This window comes from Podarcis liolepis (assembly GCF_965112155.1).
Source record: "Podarcis liolepis genome assembly, chromosome: 3".
Lineage (NCBI taxonomy): Eukaryota > Metazoa > Chordata > Lepidosauria > Squamata > Lacertidae > Podarcis > Podarcis liolepis.
Genome location: NC_139557.1, coordinates 119,337,940 through 119,354,521, shown reverse-complemented (window position 1 = coordinate 119,354,521; position 16,582 = coordinate 119,337,940). Strand labels below are relative to the sequence as shown.

Here is a 16,582-nt window from a genome sequence, read left to right as displayed (position 1 = left end):
AGTATCATTTCTCCTCCCCGCACCATGCCCCTCTTGTAGCATTTTTTGGATCAATCATTTTCAGGAGCCTCTGATCTGAGTAGCTTTAGGCTACCACCCTAAATGAACATCCCTTCTCGGATTTAGGCAAAGGGAGCCAGTGAACTGAGAAAAGTTTCATTACGTAAAACTTGGAAAACTTTTATGATGCCTGCTAACATGAACAACAGGTTTCTTTACAAGTTGATGATCATTTATCTGATTCCAGTTTAACCTCCTTTAATATAGCATTTTTCTGCTATATCCATTTGAGTTTTCCATTAAAACTTTATTATTTCATCCATTATGTAAAAACTGCATCGATACAAACTCATCTCTCCTCCCTTCCTCTTCCCATCCATGTCTTAGAGCCATTCTATTCCTTCAGAAACAGAATTAACCAAAACAAAACTCATTATAGTCATTATGTAGGTTGATTATACAGCCTGCAAGATTTACAGTTGTCTTAATTAGGTTTTTCATTAATTAAACAACCACTGGTAGTACAACGTATCTCTAATGAAACCTTTTTATTACACAAAATGTCATTTTCATAGAGCAGTGAGTACCATGCTCTGGTCCATGGGGTCACGAAGAGTTGGACATGACTAAACGACTAAACACGTGAGTACCAGCTGCCTGTTCCATTAGTTACACAAAGCATCAATTACTTAAGTAGTCCCTGAATACATCGTCCTTTGATTGCAAGCTTAATTGGTTGCACAGCCAGTTGTTTCCATACTTTGTCCATTGCAAAAGACACCTATGGCAGAATCAGCCTAGGGCGGCACTTCCCGTTTTGCCCCAAATGGGAGCCCAAAATCAGTGCTGATGGTACTGGTGCTTCTCCTCCATTGGCAGAAGCAGCAGGGCAGGAGGGGCACCCATGGGCATTGTGCCTGGTTGGGGGCTTCTGCCACCTTGAGCAGCGTCCTCACCTGCCTCAAGGCTCTGGGATCAGCCCTGTCTTTGGTTGCTTTGCTCTGTGAGGTTTTGCCAATTCTTCTTGGTCGAATTCTTTAATCACATGGTATTTGATTGTTTAGATTAATATGCAATTTCATCTATTCAACTCTTTCATGTGGTTTGCAATTCAGCAGAACCACCTGCTACATCAGGGCCCAGTACGGGCCACATGATCTCCCGCAATGATTTTGCAAAGTTTTTTGCAGATAAAGTCACTCAGATTCAAGAAGAGGTAGACTCCACCGTGGGAGCAGGGCCAGGGTGGGAGAGTGCTAGAGTCCTGTCTAGTCAAGTTGTGTGGGATCAATTGCGTGGGATCAATACCTGTGAGGATATGGACAGGCTGCTGGGACGAGTGAAACCAACCACATGTCTCATTGATCCTTGCCCATCCTGGCTTATAAAAGCTAGCCGGGAAGGGCTGGGTGATGGACTTCGTGGGGTGGTGAATGCTTCTCTCTGTGAGGGAGCCTTCCCAGACCTGCTGAAAGAGGCGGTTATGAAACCGCTTCTTAAAAAACCATCTTTAGATGCTGCCAATATTTCCAACTATCATCCAGTCTGAAATCTTCCATTCTTGGGCAAGGTGATTGAGAGAGTGGTTGCTGAACAACTCCAGGCACGCCTGGAAGAAGCGGACCATTTGGATCCCTTCCAGTCAGGATTCAGGCCTCATCATGGGACTGAAATGGCCTTGGTCGCACTGGTCTGTGATCTCCAGCGGGCTAGGGACAAAGGTGAGAGCTGTTTCTTGGTTCTGCTGGATCTCTCAGTGGCTTTTGACACCATCAACCATAACATCCTTCTAGACCATCTCAAGGGGCTGGAAGCTGGGGGCACTGTTATACCGTGGTTCTGCTCCTTCCTCCTGGGTCGTGTTCGGAAAGTGGTGGTGGGGGATGAGTGTTCAGACCCCTGAGCTCTCACTTGTGGGGTGCCTCAGGGTTGTGTCCTCTCCCCCCTGCTTTTCAACATCTACATGCAGCTGCTGGGAGAGATCATCAGGGGGTTTGGGCTGGGTGTTCATCAGTATGCGGATGATACCCAGCTCTAACTCTCTTTCAAATCAGAACCAGTGAAGGCAGTGAGTGTCTGGAGGCGGTTGGAGGATGGATGGCGGCTAACAGATTGAGGTTGAAACCTGACACGACAGAAGTACTGTTTTGGGAGGGACAGAAGACGGGCAGGTGTGGAAGACTCCCTGGTCCTGAATGGGGTAACCGTGCCCTGAAGGACCAGGTGTGCAGCCTGGGAGTCATTCTGGACTCACAGTTGTGCATGGAGGAGCAGGTCAATTCTGTGTCCAGGGCAGCTGTTTACCAGCTCCATCTGGTATGCAGGCTGAGACCCTAGCTGGCCATAGACTGTCTCACCAGAGTGGTGCATGCTCTACTTATCTCTCACTTGGACTACTGCAATGGGTTCTGTGTGGGGCTACCTTTGAAGGTGATCTGGAAACTACAACTAATCCAGAATGCGGCAGCTAGACTGGTGACTGGAAGCGGCTGCCGAAACCATTTAACACTGGTCTTGAAAGACCTACACTGGCTCCCAGTACATTTCCAAGCACAATTCAAAGTGTTGGTGTTGACCTTTAAAGCCCTAAACAGCCTTGGTCCAGTATACCTAAAGGAGCGTCTCCACCCCCATCGTTCTGCCCGGTCACTGAGGTCTATCGCCGAGGGCCTTCTGGCGGTTCCCTCACTGCGAGAAGCCAAGTTACAGGAAAACAGGCGGAGGGCCTTCTCGGTAGTGGCACCTGCCCTGTGGAATGCCCTCCCACCAGATGTCAAAGAGAAAAAGAACTACCAAACTTTTAGAAGACATCTGAAGGCAGCCTTGTTTAGGAAAGTTTTTAATGTTTAATAGGTTATTGCATTTTAATATTCTGCTGGAAGCCGCCCAGAGTGGCTGGGGGAACCCAGCCAGTGGGGTGGGGTATAAATAATAAATTATTGTTATTGTTACTGTTATTATTTGAATTCTCTTATCTCACCAGACTGGGTGCCATGGGATCCTAGGATGAAGAATTCTTCCCGGTAGGCACATGTGCATGCAATTATGCCTAATATACTATAATGAGTGGGCTTGGTGGAGCTAATTTCTGCAAAAGCCTGGCTATTTCCTGTGACGTTAACATATGAGAGTGCTGTAGGTGAAATAGTTAAACATGTTACCCAATCAGAACCCAGGGGGTGGAGTCAGAGGGACTATAAAACCAGCTCTGGGAGGGGCGAAGGGAGGAGTTCGTTGGGAGTGGGATGGTTGGTTGGAGTGGGAGAGAATTGGGATAGAGTCTGTGGGTAGGTTGAATTAGTGTAGCAAAAGAAGCTGAGTCAGAAACAGTTAGGAGCCAGGAAGACAAGTAAATATCTGAGAGGTGGTTTAGTGAGTAAGAGCAGGTAGCAGAAGTTATAGGTCTGGATAGGCACCCCATGATTGTAATTCACTGAGACCGTTTATGAAACCACACGCTTGTTAAACTGCAATAAATAAACAGAAGTTTATGTTCCAACTTAACCCTGACTGGACTCAGTATTTTACCAGGTAGGACCTGTGTGGTGGCAGCGAGAAATAAACTGGTGGCACAGGGATCAATAGACGGTGAAACGTTCAGGAACCCTGTGTGATCACCACACTTCCCAACCTGCGATCCTGTGGGGGGAAGGGGGCAAGAATCTATAAGAGGACACTTCCAGACCTGGTCTGGTCAGTTCAATAATCCCAAAATTCAGACACCTGTGGATTTTGAAGGATGACTATATTTCAATTGGCATACTTTTTCAAAGAGCACAACTCAGATTAGTTCCCATTTAAAGGAAATCTGAACAGAATTTCATCTCCCTCCCATTCCACCCTCCATATTTTGTCACTCTTCATTTTCCACATTTTGGCCCAGTCCTCCTCACTAGACTGTTTTGGGGGATCCTCACCCCCTTTTAGTCTTCCTTTCTAATGACGTTTTGGGCCTCTCCACAACCATGCCTGCTGACACCTCCTTCTCATGGATGTAAGGTGCCATTTTGGCTTCACTAGCAAGAACACTCATGCTTAGAAATGAAAAACAGAGGGGAAAAGGCTTTTGGATCTGCTTTTATTGCAAGGCACAAGCTCAGGTAAGCCTTGAAAATGTTGCTTTTTTCAATCTGGATGCTTTGGAGAAGAAGTCCCTAGCTGGGGATCAAGCGGGATCCAGTGGCTCTCAAAGAGAGGGAGCATCTTCCACTTTTCAAAGGCATCTATCACTCCTCCCGTCTAAAACATAGAAACCAGCAACAAAAAGACAACAGTTAACTCGGTTTCATAGCAAAGTGACCATGTTTGAGACACGAAAACACAAAGCAAGGCATGTTGGACCACAAGAAAGATTTCATGATAATAAACCATTGGGTAGGCATAGGTCTGTTTCAGTTTTTCATTTCCAGTAACTATGAATTACATAGATTCACCTTTCAATGAGAATTGAATGCAGTCTCTAGCCCATCCTTACCCTAGGGGGACTTTCTTTTCTAGGTACAATTAAATATGTCACAGAATAGTGAGGGAGCTTTCAAGGTCTCCAATATTCTCCTGCAGACTGGATGTTATGCATGGCAGGGAGTTGTTGTCTTTGTGGCCCTGAGGAAGAGTTCTGGGGAAACAGGAAGCTTGCTCACCAGTTTGTGACAATGTTTTGAGAAACACGGGACAACTGGCACCCTGGGGTTCCTTCAGTCCAGTTGCTAATTTCTCTGCCAGGACCCAAGACAAAAGTCTAGTGCCTCAGGTTCTTTCTTTAAAAGATAAAATAAGAATGAATCTGCTTGGAATTGAAAGTGGGAGATTTGCATGGAATGTATGGGATGTGATACTGAGGTAATCTTAGACGGTGGAGGGCAGGACACCACACAGAGTAAGTGCCCAGCATCTGTTAAAGCTGCAGAATAGACATCCCTTAGGCACTGAGATAAACAATGGATGAAGCTGCACAACAAATTAAATGTGCCCATACGGTGTGGTTTAGGGATTTGGCAAAGGAGATCTGGCATAAGCTCACAGGACCAAGGGGTCAATAATAATAATAATAATAATAATTTATTATTTGTACCCCGCCCATCTGGCTGGGTTTCCCCAGCCACTCTGGGCGGCTTCCACAGAAACCAAAAACACTAAAATATCATACATTAAAAGCTTCCCTGAATAGGGCTGCCTTAAGATGTCTTCTGAATGTCAGGTAGTTGTCCATCACCTTGACATCCGATGGGAGGGCATTCCACAGGGCGGGAGCCACCACCGAAAAGGCCCTCTGCCTGGTTCCCTGTAGCTTCGCTTCTCGCAATGAGGGAACCGCCAGAAGGCCCTCGGCGCTGGACCTCAGTGTCCGGGCAGAACGATGGGGGTGGAGACGCTCCTTCAGGTATACAGGGCCAAAGCCGTTTAGGGCTTTAAAGGTCAACACCAGCACTTTGAATTGTGCTCGGAAACGTACTGGGAGCCAATGTAGGTCTTTCAAGACCGGTGTTATGTGGTCTCGGCGGCCGCCCCCAGTCACCAGTCTAGCTGCCGCATTCTGGATTAGCTGTAGTTTCCGAGTCACCTTCAAAGGTAGCCCCACGTAGAGCGCATTGCAGTAGTCCAAGCGGGAGATAACTAGAGCATGCACCACTCTGGCCAGACAGTCAGCGGGCAGGTAGGGTCTCAGCCTGCGTACCAGGTGGAGCTGGTAAACAGCTGCCCTGGATACAGAATTGACCTGCGCCTCCATGGACAGCTGTGAGTCCAAAATGACTCCCAGGCTACGTACCTGGTCCTTCAGGGGCACAGTTACCCTATTCAGGACCAGGGAGTCCTCCACACCAGCCCGCCCCCTGTCCCCCAAAAACAGTACTTCTGTCTTGTCAGGATTCAACTCCAATCCATTAGCCGCCATCCATCCTCCAACCGCCTCCAGGCACTCACACAGGACCTTCACCGCCTTCACTGGTTCTGATTTGAAAGAAAGGTAGAGCTGGGTATCATCTGCATATTGATGAACACCCAGTCCAAACCCCCTGATGATCTCTCCCAGCGGCTTCATATAGATGTTAAAAAGCATGGGGGAGAGGACGGAACCCTGAGGCACCCCACAAGTGAGGGCCCAAGGGTCTGAACACTCATCCCCCACCACCACTTTCTGAACACGGCCCAGGAGAAAGGAGCGAAACCACTGTATAACAGTGCCCCCAGCTCCCAACCCCTCTAGACAGTCCAGAAGGATGTTATGGTCGATTGTATCAAAGGCCGCTGAGAGATCCAGCAGAACCAGGAAACAACTCTCACCTTTGTCCCTAGCTCGCCGGAGATCATCAACCAGTGCGACCAAGGCAGTTTCAGTCCCATGATGAGGCCTGAACCCTGATTGGAAGGGATCCAAATGGTCTGCATCCTCCAGGCGTGCCTGGAGTTGTTCAGCAACCACACGCTCAATCACCTTGCCCAAGAATGGAAGATTTGAGACTGGGCGATAGTTGGCCATACTATCCGGGTCCAAAGATGGTTTTTTAAGAAGCGGTTTAATGACCGCCTCTTTCAGCGGATCTGGGAATGTTCCCTCACAGAGGGAAGCATTCACCACCCCGCAGAGCCTATCGCCCAGCCCTTCCCGGCTAGCTTTTATAAGCCAGGATGGGCAAGGATCAAGGAGACAGGTGGTTGGTTTCACTCGTCCAAGCAGCCTGTCCACATCCTCGGGGGTAACGGATTGAAATTGATTCCATGCAACTTGACCAGACAGGGCTCTAGCACTCTCCCGCCCCAGCCCTGCTCCCACGGTGGTGTCTAGCTCCTTCCGAATATGAGTGATTTTATCTGCAAAAAACTTTGCAAAATCGTTGCAGGAGATCTTGGGGTCTTTACAAGGCCCCGGTGGTAAAGGTGGTTCCGTTAGATTGCGGACCACCTGAAAGAGTCTCCTGCTACTATTTTCTGCAAATGCAATAGAGGCGGTGAAGAAAGTCTTCTTCGCCGTCGCTATCGCCACTTGGTAGGCTCGACGTTGAGCTCTAACCTGTGTCCGATCAGATTCGGAGTGAGTTTTCTGCCACCGACGCTCTAGCCGTCTCAGCGATTGTTTCATCACCCTCAGCTCCGAAGAAAACCACGGGGCTGTCCGGGCTCCATGCAATCGGAGAGGGCGCTTCGGAGCCAGACAGTCGATAGCCCTGGTTAACTCCGCATTCCAGCGGGCCACCAGGGAATCAGCTGAAAGGCCATCAACATGGGATAAAGCATCCCCTACCACTCTCTGGAAACCATTGGGATCCATTAAGTGGCGGGGGCGGACCATCCGAATTGGTCCCACCTCCCTGCAGAGGGGAAGGGTCGCGGAGAAGTCCAGTTGCACCAGGAAGTGATCTGACCATGGCACTTCTTTGGTTTCATTTTTACTTAGTGTCAGATCACCCACGTCGCTAGAGGTGAATACCAGGTCTAAGGCATGTCCATGACTATGAGTTGGGCCCAACTTATTCAGGGACAGCCCCATGGAGGCCATGCTTTCCACGAAGTCCCGAGCGGCCCCTTGTAAGGTCGTGTCGGCGTGGATGTTAAAATCCCCTAGGACAACCAAACTAGGTGTCTCCAGGAGAACATCCGCCACGACCTGAAGCAGCTCGGACAGGGAATCCTTGGTGCAGCGGGGAGGTCGGTACACCAAAAGGAATCCTGTACTGCCCCTATTGCCCAACTTCCAGAACATGCACTCAGAAAACTGGGTCTTCCCAGTAGGACGCCTGATGCAAACTAATGACTTCCTAAAAATCACTGCAACCCCCCCTCCCCGCCCACATGACCTGGGTTGCTGTGCGTAAGAGAAACCTGGTGGGCAAGCGGCAGCAAGGACAGGCCCATCTGCCTCATTCAACCAGGTCTCTGTCACACAAGCCAGGTCAAATCCTCCATCCACAATCAGGTTGTGGATGGCAGTGGCTTTATTCATCATTGACCTGGCATTACACAGCAACACCTTCAGGTTATGTGGGTTTCCCCTGTTGATTCCAGTATCCATCTGGTCAAGGCCAGACCCGGAGGCAGGGATAGTCTTCAAACAACGACTAAACCTGCCTCCTCGGTAATGACATGGTCTGGTCTTAGCGTAACTCCGCCTCCTGCCCATGATCACCGAGATCGGATGTCCCAGTGCTTTCCCCCCTGTGGAACTTGTCCCAGCCATCGTGTTGGCTGGGGCCTCACTCCCAGGCAGCCCTGATCCCGCCCCTTAAAAACAAAACACAAACTATACAGAACCAATAAAACAACAGAAAACAAAAACAGAACAATTATACTAAAATTAATCCCCAACCAAATATCCATTACACCCACCCACCCCCAGCAAGAGAAAAAAGGAAAAAAAGAAATACAAATTTAAATTGCCACCGACTGCTTGAGGACATTTTAAAACACATTGGAACAGGGAAGCAATTGCAGAACACTTCCCAGCTTCCCCAAAAGTTTGTTCCAACTAAGGGCCTGGGCCACGCCCCCTGGGCCAGTTGGAGAAGGCCCTGGAAGGGAGCAGGCCCTGCAGTCCTCACCCAGCCGATGGTCCGAGGCTTCCCTGCAGCAGGAGTCCCATTATAGCCGGGAGAAAGGGCCTGGGCCACGCCCCCTGGGCCAGTTGGAAAAGGCCCTGGAAGGGAGCAGGCCCTGCAGTCCTCACCCAGGCGATGGTCCGAGGCTTCCCTGCAGCAGGAGTCCCTTTATAGCCGGGAGAAAGGGCCTGGGCCACGCCCCCTGGGCCAGTTGGAAAAGGCCCTGGAAGGGAGCAGGCCCTGCAGTCCTCACCCAGGCGATGTCAAAGACAGCTGGACCAGCCATGAGGCAGGTGAGGACCCTGCTTCTGCTGGCAGAAGCCCCCCAGACAACAAACCCATTGGTGCCCCTCCTGCCCCGCTGGTTCTGCCTGTGGTGAAAGAACTCGGCACCATCTTGCTTAAAATGGGCAACAATGGAAGTGCCGCTTCTGTGGCTGCAACCAACAGGGTATGGTGTGTGTCAGCGGCAGATCAGGCCATGGCAGGAGGAGCAGGTAGATGGGCTTAGGAGCCTTGCCGGCAGAATGGCATAGCAGCAATTACCATTTTGCCGGCAAGCGGCAATATGGCATGTGCCACCCTTGGCTGATTCTGGCATAGGTATTTTTATTTTTATTTTTGCAATGGAGCAATTGAGCTTGCAGGCAAAGGATGATCAATTTAGGGGACTCTGCATTGGGTACTTAAAATGATCAATCCAGAGGGTAATGGGAGAGGGGCAGGAGGTGTAATTCTCATTTGGTAAGATGAAATTACCTTTTGCAACAGAGCATACTAGATAAACACTTTCCAATTTTTTCATGAGTATCGGGACAACGTTTAGGGAAGCAAGAGCCTTTGGCTTTATGGCAATGAAAAGGATTGGTAGGTGGACCACGTGCAGATCCTGTGCAAGGAGAGAGACAAACATAACTGTCCACTGGGGAGAAGGAAGTTAAATCACAATAGGATGAAAGAGAGGAACAACTCCACAGCCCTTTGAACAGGAGTGGCTCTTTGACGCTCTGGGTGCTGTGGCATCCCAACTCCTACCCCCCACCCCACCCCTTGCCACTGGCCACTGGTGTTTACCACCCTTGCTACATTCACAAGAAGAAATGTTAATTGTGCTTCTCCAGCTATTTGCTCATGAGTGGAGGGTGTCAGTCCACGAAACACGACAGCAAGAAGTGAGGCACACATGGCTTATAAGTTATAGAGAAACTAAAGCCTGTAACTAAACTAAACTAGAGAAACTGAAGTCTGACCAAACTGCGGGAAGCAGTGGAAGACAGGAATGCCTGGCGTGCTCTGGTCCATAGGGTCACGAAGAGTCGGACACGACTAAACAACTAAACAACAACAACTACATCAATAATTTTTTTTCACAAATTAGATACTATATACCCCAAATTTATTGGCAGACCAGTGGAAGAGACAAATCAAAATTTTATTTTGTAAAACATATTCCATAAATTTGCATAGAATTCCATAAAATCTAACCAAACTGAGAAAAGCAGAGGCTGCTTTTGTTTTTCCTTACCAGTTTTACATGCGAAGCCATTTTCCATATATTAAAAAAAGGTAAAGGACTTTTTTGACAGTTAAGTCCAGTTGCAGACAACTCTGGGGTTCTGTGCTCATCCCACTTAACAGGCTGAGGGAGCCGGCGTTTGTCTGCAGACATCTTCTGGGTCGTGTGGCCAGCATGACTAAGCTGCTTCTGGCGAACCAGAGCAGCACACAAAAAACGCTGTTTACCTTCCCACCAGAGTGGTACCTATTTTTTTAAAAATAAGTTTTTATTGTTAAAATAGTTCATCATTAATACACATATACAAGCATACAAACATACATTTCATACAATCCTTAAAAGTGTTCAAACATACTTACATTCAATCAATCCCACAAATAATTGCTTTCCCCATCACCAGCCACAGAATTACAGGATGGGAAGTAGCCCAGGCTTTTACAGAAACTAGCTCCACAAAGCCCACTCATTACAGTATATTAGGCATAATTGCATGCACATGTGCCTACCTGGAAGAATTATTCATCCTAGGATCCCATGGCATCCAGTCGGGTGAGATAAGAGAATGCACATCCATTCCTCTCTATGGCAACAGAGCTCACTCTTTTAAGATGTGAATGGTGGGTACTTAGCTGAATGGCTATACAGTGGTACCTTGGTTCTCAAACTTAATCCGTTCCGGAAATGCGTTCCAAAACCAAAGCGTTCCAAAACTAAGGTGCGCTTTCCCATAGAAATTAATGCAAAATGGATCAATCCATTCCAGACTTTTAAAAACAACCCCTAAAACATCAATTTAACATGAATTTTACTATCTAATGAGAGCATTGTTTCATAAAGTGAAAACAATCAACAATGTACTGCCAACCCACAATCAATCAATCAGTAGCTGAACTGTTCCAAACAGTCAGAAAAACAATTCCAAAACAGTGCCTCAAAAACAAAAAGGCAAAATAAATAGGAAAAAAAGACAGTCCTCAGCATAACACTCGTAATGCAAGCGTAACACTCAAAATAGAGCAAAACTCCAAGAGAGAGAAGTGTGAGGAGGAAGAAGATGTAAAACAGGGTGAAAGCTAAGGTGTACCAGCCTAAACAACAAAGAGATTCAGAGGTCCGCTGAGAGGGGAGGAACCACACCACTCTAAGGGTGAATCAACAAACAGGGGGAGAAATGTCAGGAAATCTACTGTTGAGACGTGGAACGGTCATTTTTCCAACTTGGCATACAGCCAGTGTTCTCGCCACCTCTGAAGCACATCTTTCATAGGATGTATATGCTGCTCTTGATTCTCTGAATAAATCAAAATGTTATCAAAACAGTCCACCAGGAGTCTGAGTATGTAGCTGATGAAATCTTGGAACGTTGCTGCTCCTGACTGGAATGCAAAGGGCATGACAAAATACTTGACGCTGCCATACCTGGTGGAAAAGATAGTTTTCCACTCATCTCCCTCTCTGATTCAAATTGACTTTTACACCCCCCTCAAATCCAACTTTGTGAAGACTTTCGCTGGCCTCATCCTTTCCAACAAATCCCCAATCTGTGGTAGAGGATAGCGGTTTGTCAACATTATTTTGTTCACCTTCTTATAGTCCAGACACATCCTCAATTCAGCAGTATTTCGCTTTTTTATGGACCGCGCCACCTGGTTCCTTTGAAGTTCTTGCCAGGTTCTTCTCCAGTAGAGGTGACTTGTGGGCAAATGATTGTAAACATGCAGACTAATCAATAGTTAATCATGACAAGCATCGTAAAGTTTTCCAAATTATATGTACAGGTTGATGATAATTTATATGATTCCAGTATACAGTGGTACCTCAGGTTACGAATTTAATTCATTCCAGAATCAGACTTGTCTTTGGTTGTTTTACTCTGTGAGGTTTTGCAAGTTCATCTTTGTCCAATCCTTAAATCACACTTTATTTGCATGCTTAGATTAATATGCAGTTTCATCCAATGTTTTTCTCATTGGATAAGGGATCACTATCATTGTCCATCCTGAAGCTTTAATAGCTGCTGGGCATTTGCTCAGTGTGATCTTCACCCCACCTTGCTTGAACATCTGAAGATTCGGTCCCATGTATTCCATGCAAAGTGTCCCACATTCCGTTCAAAACGCCTTTACTAAAATAAATAAATAAAGAATCTGAGGTTGCAGACTTTTGCTCTGGGTCTTTACATAGTAACTAGCAGCTGGGCTGAATGAACCCAGGTGGGGAAAGGCCTGTGAGCAGAGAGCAGAGCTTCCAGGACTCACAGCCAAGAAGGTCTCCCAAGATGTTTAAGGTCGTTGCCTTGACAAAAGGACTGGCTGCACATCCCTGGCCCTCTCCTCCTGGTGGCCTTGCTGCCTTCCCTGGGACCCTGCTTGGCTTACGTGACTTAAGGAAAGTATTTGTATGGACAGTGGTTTAGGCAGGAGTGCCATCTCTGGTTGTGGCATCTTAAAGTGCAGTTCTAAAACAGGCCCACTCAGAAGGAACTCCTGTTGGTTTCCATGGGGCATGCGCCCAGGTAAATTAAGGCAGGATTGCAGCCTTGAGTGTTGCTGGACGGGGTAGGGGGAACGGTTTCAGAAACAGGGGTGGGAAGGGGAAAGGGGACTCGGTCATCTTCTAGGTTGAAAAGGGAAAGGAATGTTTGTGATCTGTAACTGGGATCTCACTTCGGTGAAAACTGCTATGACTGCCAGACTGCAGGGATACCTTTCCAGGTGCATGTGATTTTAGCCATGTTCTCTTCCACGTTAGCCTAAGTCACAACGTCCCAATGAAATTACGATTATTTAATCTCCCTCTCCCTCCCAGCCCTCTCTTGGTAAGCTTTGGGGCTCCAATTGGTCTACAAGCTGGCATTCAGTTTTGCCACGTCAACTTATCCTGAGCCCTGAAGATCCTTCACCTGTGCTTGGCAGTTCTCTCTTTGCTGCTCCTGGCTTGCCCAGGTAAGGGATGGAGAGGAAGAAGACAGAGGGACACCTGCCAGCCAATTGTGGGGTGGAAGAAGGAGAGGAGTACAGTTGCTCTTCTGTGGCCTTGCAAAGGAAGCTCACTTTTCTCACTAGAGATGTTTCTTTAGTGGAAATCTCTTTAGTGGGAATTCTTTGCATTAAAATGTATATATTGGACAAAATTGCCAACAAAAGTGTGTCTATTAGGGGAAATATGCACTGTGTTGCTGAATTTTCCCCATTACGCCCATCTTTGCTATGCAATTTCCCCTAATATAACCCATATTTTCATGAAGTTATTCTTTTTCCTGTACATTTTATAAACACATTGTTTTTTAGTCGTTTAGTCATGTCCGACTCTTCGTGACCCCATGGACCAGAGCACGCCAGGCACTTCTGTTTTCCACTGTCTACCGCAGTTTGGTCAGACTCATGTTTGTAGCTTCGAGAACACTGTCCAACCATCTCGTCCTCGGTTGTCCCCTTCTCCTTGTGCCCTCCATCTTTCCCAACATCAGGGTCTTTTCCAGGGAATCTTCTCTTCTCATGAGGTGGCAAAAGTATTGGAGCCTCAGCTTCACGATCTGTCCTTCCAGTGAGCACTCAGGGCTAATTTCCTTAAGAATGGATGCGTTTGATCTTCTTGCAGTCCATGGGACTCTCAAGAGTCTCCTCCAGTACCATAATTCAAAAGCATAAATTCTTCGGCGATCAGCCTTCTTTATGGTCCAGCTCTTACTTCCATACATCACTACTGGGAAAAGCATGGCTTTTACTATACGGACCTTTGTTGGCAAGGTGATGTCTCTGCTTTTTAAGATGCTGTCTAGGTTTGCCATCGCCTTTCTCCCAAGGAGCAGGCATCTTTTAATTTTGTGACTGCTGTCACCATCTGCAGAGATCATGGAGCCCAAGAAAGTAAAATCTCTCACTGCCTCCATTTCTTCCCCTTCTATTTGCCAGGAGGTGATGGGCCCAGTGGCCATGATCTTCGTTTTTTTGATGTTGAGCTTCAGACCATATTTTGCGCTCTCCTCTTTCACCCTCATTAAAAGGTTCTTTAATTCCTCCTCACTTTCTGCCACCAAGGTTGTGTCATCTGCATATCTGAGGTTGTTGATATTTCTTCCAGCAATCTTAATTCCGGCTAGGGATTCATCCAGCCCAGCCTTTCGCATGATGAATTCTGCATATAAGTTAAATAAGCAGAAAGGGGGATTTGTCATCTTCTAGGGTGGAAAGGAGAAAGGGAAGGACAGGCTGGCCAATTATTATGGGGTGCAGAGTGGGAAATGGCAGGTGGAGGAAGCAGAGAAGAAGAGCCCCTCCAGTTTTGAATTATTTTTAAAGTTGTCTTGAGTCCTGTTTGAAAAAGGTGTCTGAGAGATATGGTGGTGGTGAGTTAGGAAGAGGAGGAGGAGGAGGAGGAGACATGTGAAAATTTCCCTTCCTTCAAGTAAGCTGAAGAGTCCATCAATTCACCTTTGAAATCTCCTTGTCCTCCTTGCCCACTCAACCTCTTCAATTGGCCGACTTGGTTTTTTTTTTTAAGAACTGTTTGATGCTATTATGACTACAACTAATAATAATTTTGGGATATGAGCCTGTGAAAATGCTCTTCCTTCAGGTAACTGCAAGGATCCAGCAATCTGGTGGGGACAGGTGAAGCGTGAGTTATTTACCTGAGGGATAAATCCCCTGGGCATTGTATCCTCCTCATAAAATTTTCATTTGATCCAAGCTATTTCATTCTGAAACATGACTGCGGCAGATCTGGATGTTAAAATCCCCTAGGACAACCAAACTAGGTATCTCCAGGAAGCAGCTCAGGCAGGGAATCCTTGGTGCAGCGGGGAGGTCAGTACACCAAAAGGAATCCTGTACTGCCCCTATTGCACAACTCCCAGAACATGAACTCAGAAAACTGGGTCTTCACAATAGGACGCCTGGTGCAGACTAACGACTTCCTAAAAATCCTGGGGAAGCCAGGAGCAGCAAAGAGAGAACTGCCAAGCATAGGTGAAGGATCTTCAGGGCTCAGGATGAGTTGACGTGGCAAAGCTGAATGCCAGCTTTTAAGCCAAATGGAGCCCCAAAGGTTGCCAAGAGAAGGCAGGGAGAGAGCGGGAGATAACATTTCAGTCAGGAGCAGCAACGTTCTAAGATTTCATCAGCTACATACTCAGAGTCCTGGTGGACTGTTTTGATAACATTTTGATTTATTCAGAGAATCAAGAACAGCATATACATCATATGAAAGATGTGCTTCAGAGGTTGAAAAAATGTGCTTCAGAGTTGAAAAAATAACAGTTCCACTTCTCAACAGTAGATTTCCCGACATTTCTCCCCCTGTGTGTAGATTCACCCTTAGAGTGGTGTGGTTCCTCCACTCTCAGTGGACTTCTGAATCTCTTTGTTCTTTAGGCTGGTACATCTTAGCTTTCACCCTGTTTTACATCTTCCTGCTCCTCCTCACAATTCTCTCTCTTGGACTTTAGGATTAGAAGTCACCTCCAAACTCTACGCTAGGAGATCAAAGGAGAAACAGGCCAGCCACAGCACAGATGGGCAAGAGAGGCCAGCAGGGTGTGGCCTTCAGGGCAGGACACAAGGGGGAAGAGTTACCACGAGCTGAGAACTTTGCCCCGGGATGAGAATTTCGTTGTCCCCGAGAGGGGTAATGACAATAAAGATTAAAAAAAAAAATGGAAATCGTGTGCCGGCAGCGCAGCGGCAGCAAGAGGCCCCATTAGTGAAAGCACACCTCTAGTTAAGAACAGTTTCAGGTTAAGAATGGATTGCCAGAACGAATTAAGTTTGTAACTAGAGGTACCACTGAAGGAATGGGTTTCCCAAACCCAAAACTGACTGTGCAGGCAGTTTGAAACTGCACCAAAATCCCTATTTTTCCTTAGTTAAAATGCTTTAACTTGAGCTCTTGAGCCAAAACCCAGCTGTATAAACAAGTGCTCAAAGTTCTCTCCCTTATCAGTCTATGAAGGCTGGTAATGACGGATGGCTTTGTCCATTCCAGAGTGGAACAGGGATGACACTCTGGGCCTTATCTTACATCCTGACCACAAAGATGCACAGACCTAGTCCGGGAACAGCGCCAGAGTGTGTTCTTCGACTTGGTGACCTCTTGCTCCAAGTTAAGAGTATAAGAACAGTAAAAACCTTTTATGGTCAGAAGTACAGGAAGGAATACCCTTTTATGGTTAAGAATACCGGAGCAGGAACATATGTGATGTCAACCTGCGTGTATAGGCTGACGTGGTTGGATTCCTGGGGAAGAAGGGAGAGGGTGCCTGGAGGATATATATACTGCATGAAATTTCTCATTTCTTTCGACTTGCTGTGGACGCAAGTGCCTTTCTGCTTTTCCAGAGAGCAGAAATAAAGAACTCTTTCTCTGAACCAACCCTCGGTGTCATTGGACATCCTTACTCCTGTCCGGGAGCAACACAGAGCCCACCAATCAGTAAAGTCTAATAAGGCTACACCACTGTATTTATACCCCACCCATCTTAAGTGTAGTCAGGATGTCTGCAGATCTCCAGAAGCAAACCTTTTAGTGTCTTTAT

General features: G+C 47.1%; 1 long non-coding RNA gene across 1 annotated transcript in view; it reads right to left on the bottom strand.

Moving 5' to 3' along the window:
• Nucleotides 1-4,061: 4,061 nt before the first annotated feature.
• LOC310702846 overlaps nt 4,062-16,582 on the bottom strand; it is a 55,856-nt gene continuing 43,335 nt past the window's right edge. Inside the window, exon 4 of the long non-coding RNA XR_014523688.1 lies at nt 4,062-4,239. This is a non-coding gene — a long non-coding RNA (uncharacterized lncRNA). The remainder of the gene's footprint in view (nt 4,240-16,582) is intronic.